General features: G+C 43.0%; 1 long non-coding RNA gene across 1 annotated transcript in view; it reads left to right on the top strand.

The window, feature by feature from the left end:
- Nucleotides 1–6319, top strand: part of LOC127672999 (uncharacterized) — a 13802-nt gene extending 7483 nt beyond the window's left edge. The window contains exon 2 of the long non-coding RNA XR_007975055.1: nt 4588–6319. This is a non-coding gene — a long non-coding RNA (uncharacterized LOC127672999). The remainder of the gene's footprint in view (nt 1–4587) is intronic.
- The last annotated feature ends 1542 nt before the right edge of the window (nt 6320–7861 follow it).

Below are 7861 nucleotides of genomic sequence, written 5' to 3'. Positions count from 1 at the left end.
ATTAGCCAGCTCCAGTGGCCACCTTACTCTTACCTGGATCTCGGTGGTGCTCAGTGATGTGTGGTAATCCCTGTACTGAGCTGGACACACAGCCGCCCAGGGTGATTTTCATTCAGTTTTCTCAGATGGCTGATGATGTTGAACACTTTTCAAGCATATTGGTTATCTGTATCTTTTCAGAACCGGCTGATGAGTTCATTAGCACACTCATTGGTTGGGTTGCTTGAATTAATTGTATATATTGTAGATCTAAATCCCACATGAGATTCCTAGCAGAGGCTCTCTGCCACTGGCTACGTCTTCATTCAGACGTTGCTTTTGGTGTGTAGGAGCCTTTTAGTTTTGTGCCGTCCTATTAGTTGCTAGCAGTATTTGAGTGAGGTAGGTTCTGCTCAGCACGACCTTGTCTATGTCTCGGAGTCTGTGTCCTCCTTCCTGACAGTGCCTGAGCTTATCTTCCTCTAGGCTCTTCAGTCACAGTGAGAGATGATGCAGGCCTGGCTACACTTGTCTACATGGTTTCCCAACACTGTTGAAAGAGACCCATCTTTTCTCCAGTGTATATTTAGGAGCCATTGCCAAAAATGAGGTGTCTGGTTATGTAGGTTTGTATCAGGGCCTCTACCCCAGTCTGTTGTCTAAGTGTCTGTGTGGTGTGGGTGCCACGATGCTTGTTACTGTGGCTTCGCAAGCTGTCTTGAAATGTGGCCAGAGCTCCAGCGTTGCTCTCCTTGCCCCACAGCATCCTGCTATATAGGGCGATTTTATTTATTTTTATTATTTATTGATGGTCCATGCCAGCCTGGAACTTGCTGGTAAGGATGATTTTGATCTCCAGATCCCCTTGCTTCTATCTCCTGAGTGCTGTGATTTCAGGAGTACATCACTGGATAATGTGGTGCTGGGGATTGAACCCAGGGTTTCCTGTGTAGAGGTCAAAGGAGGTCAAAGCACACTACCAACTAAGCCACACTATGGGCACACTCTTCAGTTTCTGAGACTAGGTCTCATAGTGTAGACGAGGCTAGCCTGGAATTTAACCATATATGGTCTTGTCCTCAGCGGGCCTCATGCTCCAATTGTACCACATACGACTTTTTTTTTTTTTCGAGACAGGGTTTCTCTGTGTAGCCCTGGCTGTCCTGGAACTCATCCTGTAGACCAGGCTGGCCTTGAACTCAGAAATCAGCCTGCCTCTGCCTCCCAAGTGCTGGGATAAAAGGCGTGCACCACCACTGCCCGGCCACACATGACTTTTTTAAAGTGATTTTTTTTAATTTTTTTTTTATTGAAAAGGGAAGTAAAAACACTTTATGATAAAAATTAATGATTAACATGAAAAATATTTCAGATAAACATGTTAAAATTGACAATTTTCATGGAAAATTACAGAGCATAGAGGTAGACATGTAAAACATTGCTAAATCAATTGAAATATGGAATAGAAACATTTTATGATAGAATTGAAGATTTACATGGAAAATATTTCTAATAAAATTGTAGAAAAATGTAGAAAAACATGAGTTGAAGATTATCATGGAAAATTTTATATAGATATACTAATGGTAGGCATAAAAGTATTTCTAAGTTGATTGAAAGTGGAATTATAGCCAGGTGGTAGTGGCACACGCCTTTGATCCTAGCACTTGGGAGGTAGAGGCAGGCAGATTTCTGAGTTCAAGGCCAGCCTGGTCTTCAAAGTGAGTTCCAGGACAGCCAGGGCTACACAGAGAAACTCTGTCTCGAAAAAAAAACAAAAAACAAAACAAAACAAAAAAGTGGAATTATAAACATTTTCTGATAAACTTAAAAAGATTTCCATGGAAAATATTTCTGATAAATTTGAAGAAATATATAGAAAAACATATTAAAATGACAGAGTATCATGGAAATTATACAAATAAAATGATAGGCATAAAGATAATTCTAAGTTGATTGAAGGTGGAATTATAAACATTTTCAGATAAAATTGAAGATTTACATGGAAAATATTTCTGGTAAAATTCAAGAAATATATAGACAAACATGTTAAAATTGACTTTCATGGAAAATTTTACATATAAAATGGTAGATATAAAACTCTTTTTAAATTAATTGAAGGTGGAATTAGAAACATTTGTGATAAAATCAAAGATTTAATTGAAAACATTTCTGATAAAATAGAAGAAATATATAGAAAGGCATATTAAAATTGAAGATTATCATGAAAAATAATGCAGAAAAATGGACATAAAAACATTACTAAATTAAAAGGGGAATTACAAACATTTTCTGATAAAATTGAAGATTTACATGAGAAATATTTTGTTAGTCTATGTGTTTTTATTGGGGAGTTGAGTCCATTGTTGTTAAAAGATATTAAGGAATAGTGATTGTTGCTTCCTGTTATTTTTGATGTTATTTTTATGTTTGTGTGGGTATCTTCTTTTGGGTTTGTTGGAAGATTACTTTCTTGCTTTTTCTAGGGTGTAATTTCCTTCCTTGTGTTGGCATTTTCCATCAATTATCTTTCTAGGGCTGGATTTGTGGACAGATATTGTGTAAATTTGGTTTTATCATGGAATATCTTGGCTTCTCCACCTATGATGATTGAGAGTTTTGCTGGGTATAGTAGCCTGGGCTGGCATTTGTGTTCTCTTAGAGTCTGTATGAGGTCTGCCCAGGATCTTCTAGCTTTCATCTTCTCTGGTGAGAAGTCTGGTTTAATTCTGATAGGTCTGCCTTTATAAGTTACTTGCCCTTTTTCCCTTAATGCTTTTAATATTCTTTCTTTGTTTATTGAATTTGGTGTTTTGATTATTATGTGCCGGCAGGACTTTCTGTTCTGGTCCAGTCTGTTTGGAGTTCTGAAGGCTTTTTGTATGTTCATGGGCTTCTCTTTTTCTAGGTTAGGGGAGTTTTCTTCTACAATTTTGTTGAAGAAAATATTTACTGGCCCTTTAAGATGTAAATCCTAGCTCTCGTCTATACCTATAATCCTTAGGTTTGGTCTTCTCATTGTGTCCTGGAGTTCCTGGATGTTTTGGGTTACCAGCTTTATGGATTTTGCATTTTTTTTTTTTGACTGTTGAGTCAATGTTTTCTATGGTATCTTCAGCACCTGGGGTTCTTTCTTCTGTCTCTTGTATTCTGTTGTTGATGCTTGCATCTATGACTCCTGGATTCTTTCCAAGGTTTTCTATCTCCAGAGATGTCTCACTTTGTGATTTATTTATTGTTTCTACTTCCACTTTTAGATCCTGGATGGTTTTGTTCAGTTCCTTCACTTGATTGTGTTTTCCTGTAATTATTTAAGGGATTTTTGTGTTTCTTCTTTAAGGGCTTCTGCCTGTTGACCCATGATCTCCTGTATTTGTTTAAGGGATTTTTGTGTTTCCTCTTTAAGGGCTTTTTCCAGTTGACCGATATTCTCCTGTATTTCTTCAAGGGAGTTATTTAAGTCTTTCTTGAAGCCCTCTATCAGCCTCATGAGATACGATTTTAAATTCAACTCTTGCTTTTTCGATATGTTGAGGTATCCAGGACTTGCTGTGGTAGAACTGGGTTCTGATGTTGCCATGTGGCTTTGGTTTCTGGTGGTAGGATTTTTGTGCTTGCCTTTTGCCATCTGGTTATCTCTGGTGCTAGTTGGTATTGTTGTCTTGGTCTGGAGTTTTTTCCTCCTGTGGGCCTGTAAGCCTGTGTCCTTACTCCTCTGAGCTCAAAAGTGAAAGCACTGCTGGGAGATCTCTCTCTCTCCTGGCTATGCACAGAATGCTGTGGATTTTCCTGGTTCCCTGGTGCAAATTTCCTGGTTCCCTGTCCCAGCTGCTCCATTGATCTTATGCTCTGTGTGCTTCTAGCTGGTGCCCTCCAGAGAGAAGGTGGAGATCTCACCTCTGCACTCAGAAGTGAAAGCGCTGCTGGGAGATCACTCTTTGCTGGTGTGCTGTGCACAGAAGGCTGTGGAGTCTCCTGGCTCCCTGGTGCAAATGGCGGCGGGGAAGACCGTGATTTTTTTTTTTTTTTAAAGAGAAAGTTATCTCATTCTGTTCTCAGATTAGTTTCAAATCTCTGAGCTCAAGTGATCCTCCTGCCTCAGCCTTCTGGGTAGCTGGGACTACAGGGATAATGGTACCTGACCCAGCTTTTTAATAACTGAAGTGACAGCTGAGAGGAAGCCTCCGAGGTCGAATCTGTCCACTGTGCCTGCTCCTCCACCTCCTCTTTATGGCTTTGCATGCTAGTTAATTGCAGGCAGAAGGCATGGTGCTGATATTGTTTGAAACAGAGTCTCAATCTACAACTCAGGGTGGTCTCAAACTTGAAATCTTAGTTTAATGTGGTATCAGTTCTGAAGTCCCAGCACTTAGAATGCCAAGGCAAGAGGATTTTATTAGACTTGAGGCCACAGCCTATGGCTTATAGTGACGTCTATCCAGTCTGGGCTAAGACTATAAGACATTACCTCAAAGGAACAATAGACAAACTAATGATCTCACGATCTTCTAGACTGAGCCTTCCACATACTAGTATTATAGGAAAACACTAAACTGCATAAAATTTATTAATATTTATTAACAAATTTCTCCCTCTGCCTTTTTTTAGGTGTCCTTGGATGACCTGAAACTCACATCGAGCCGCCTGGCTTTCGACTTGTGGGCAGGATTACTGCATCAGCTTTCAGAGTGCTGGGATTTTAGGCATGTGCCACCATGCAGAGCTCTGTTTTGTATTTTGAGACAGGGTCTCACTTTCTAGCCCAGCTGAGTTTCAGCAAGCTGCCTGCCCTGGCCTCTAGAGTGCTGGGTTTTCAGGTGTTTACGGCCACACCCAATTTACTTTCCGTATCTTAGGATGTTTTGGCATTTCCCAAAGCTTGAAGGCTTGGGGGAGGTTTATGCTGTTAGGGTAGGTCATCGTTTGGGGCCACCAAAAAAACAAAAAACAACAAACAAACAAACAAACGCTCTCTACCAGGGGCGTGGCTGTCTTGAACAAACTAACCAGTCCTGAGTCTCTATTCCTGACAATTTCCTGACTTAAGTCTCACACTCAAACCAGCTTTTCTCTTCTTCTAACTTACCCAGAGCCAGGTATCAGGCGACAAGCCACCACTTCTGTACAGAAACCCACTGAACTGGCTAGTTCGCCACGGCTGAGCACCTTGCTGTGCCCAGGTTTGCTTTTCCCTTAGAAATGCCAGAAACGTCGCTCCCTGGGACTTTCCTCCACGTTCCTGCTTCTTTGTTTTAAGAGCTTGGGATACTCTGCAGCTTCCCACGTAGCCTACTGACCTTGAGCTTGTGATTCTCCTGTGTCAGGCTCCTGAGTGCTGAGACGGCACGTGCATGTCGGCACCCCAAGCATCTTCCCGTGCACTTGTGTCCTACACATCAGACGGATGTGGTGCTCACCCCTGGCCCTGCCTAGCCAGGGTGCACCCTCTTCTCTGGGTAGGATCTGTGACTGTAGAACCATCTTCCTTCATGTTTCCTTCTGGTCCCCTCCTAGGGCTCTAAGAGTTTTACCATCCCACCATCAATGTCTGCATCCTTAACAAGTACCGGTGTCTAGGAAAGTGGCCATGAAGACACAGGACAGATGATAAGCCAAAAGTCTTAACTCACCTTGAGAAATAGATGAAAGAAACTCGGAGACTATTGGGAACTCTCCTCTTTGAGTTGTGATCCTCTTAGTGGTGGGCTGGCAACAGACTTGACCACAGGAGTCAGAGGTCCTAGGACCTGATGACTTGGTCACCATCTGTCACACCAATAAGCCTTCTAGAAAAAAAGATGAGGGGTTGTTATTAAAAAAGGATACTAGGGACCAAAAGAATGGCTCAATGGGTAAACAGTAATGACTCAAGCTCTGTCCCCAAGACCCATACATTAGAACAAGTTGACTCTTCCAAGTGTCCTCTGATCTCCACATGTGCACGGAGGCCTGCATGCCTACTGCCAACACACATAAAATGAATGAATGTAGTAAAACATTTATAGAAAGGGCATTAGGACTGAGGAACAACGTGTTTTCTATATATTTCTTCAGTTTTGTCAGAAATATTTTCCATGTAAATCTTCAATTTTATAAAATGTTTTTACTTTTTCAATTAAAAAAAGAAGCAGAGTGCTGCCCTAGTGTGCAGGAAGCTATGCGTTCCTTCTGCCAAGACACATAAAGGGCAGTTCGGAGCTCCGTCCTACACCCCTTCACTCCTGAGGTACGGGTAGCTGGCTCAGGAGTTGTCTTCTCTGGTGACATAGTGAGTCCTTTGTTATCCTACATGGCTCCATGAGACCATAAAACGCCATTAAAGGCTCTCCCTCAGAATCTCCACCCATTCTCATTCTATTTAATCTGTATGTATGTGTGTGCATGTGTGTGTGTGAGCAGTACATGACATGGTGTATGTGTGTGCACGTGTGTGTGTGAGCAGTACATGACATGGTGGATAGATATAGGCCTCAGGGCCTCCCTGAGCATCAGATCTTGGTTTTGGCCTTTCTTGAGGTGGGGTCTCTAGCGTGCACTGCCCCACTTGTTGGGATTAGAGGCCTATATCACCACATGCTGGTTTGGCCCTCATTCTTCTCTTCCACCACTCGATCCAGTCCAGGACCTCCCTCCACTCTGCCTGCCATGAATTAACTCCTATCTGGGTGGGATCTGTGACTGTATAACCATCTTTCTTCTAAGTCTGCTTCAGGTCCTCTCTTGGGATTATAAAATCTTTACCAAAGACACCTCTCACTTCTGCAACATTAGTATACATTGCAGGTGTTGGGGAAAGGGGCTGGGTGGGGCATAGGACAGATAGCAAGCCAGGGATATAATTTACCTCAAGAAATAGAGGGAAGAGACTTGGGATTTCTCTCTGAAGGGAGATCCTAAGGGTGAAAGGGAATGAAGGGAAATGACCACTGAGGTCAGAGGTCCTCTGGGAGGAGTCAGTCAGCATTGGCAGCCCAGCTCAGATGCCTGAAGGCCAAGGTTCGGGACTATTCCTAGAAAAGACATAAGGGCTGGGGTTCTAACTCAGTAGTAGAGTACTTGCTTAACTTGCCTGAAGCCCTGGGTTTGATTCCCCAGCACCAAATGTAAATGTGGCTGCCTGTGCCTGTAACCCCAGCTCCTGGGAAGGCAAGAGGAGCAGGTCATCCTGTGCTACACTGCAAGGTCCAGCCCAGCCAGGACTTCCTGAGTCCCAGTCTCAGAAAAGTTTAAGAAAAATCAACAGAACAAAGAGTGCTCAAAGGGCAGTGTCAGAGGCCAGATCTAACCACTGCTCCCTCTCCCCAGGAAGAGGCCACACCCCTCAGTCTCTCAAGGCCAGCCACAGAGAGCTGCTGTGACCTCACAGCTCTTAGAGTTCCTGTCTCTAGCCCCCTACAGTACCAAGCCCAGACACTCTGATGCCCAGACAGACAACCTTGACTTGCAACTTTACTTTTATCTAGTTCCTTCCTGTCTTGTGACTCGTACCACATAGGCTAGGTCACTTCATGTAAAGTTTATCACCGCCCCCCCCCCTTTCTTTCCCTTCAGGGTCCCACCGTGCTATACCTGGTGGCTCTCTTTCCTTAAGCCCTCCCACTTCAGGCCCCATCATGGCCGCCTCTGCTCAGGAGCCTGTAGCTCTCCTAATAAAGCTCTATGAAGGGTGATTCACTTCAACCTGTTTCCTATGACCTTGTCATTGTCTGTTAGTATACACAGCAGAAAACTTGTCTCTAAGAGTTAGTAGGGGAAATTCAAGGCTCTCTGAAAAATACCTTTAAAGCCAGACATGGTGGCTGTGGCTGTGCCTGTCACGTTAGGAGATGGAACCAGGAAGATTATCAGGACTTCATTCTGTTCTCAGCTTCATTCTCAGCTA

This window comes from Apodemus sylvaticus, chromosome 22 (assembly GCF_947179515.1).
Source record: "Apodemus sylvaticus chromosome 22, mApoSyl1.1, whole genome shotgun sequence".
NCBI classification, from domain to species: Eukaryota; Metazoa; Chordata; class Mammalia; order Rodentia; family Muridae; genus Apodemus; species Apodemus sylvaticus.
The sequence above is the reverse complement of the archived record's forward strand: the minus strand, read 5'-3'. Positions and strand labels throughout refer to the sequence as shown.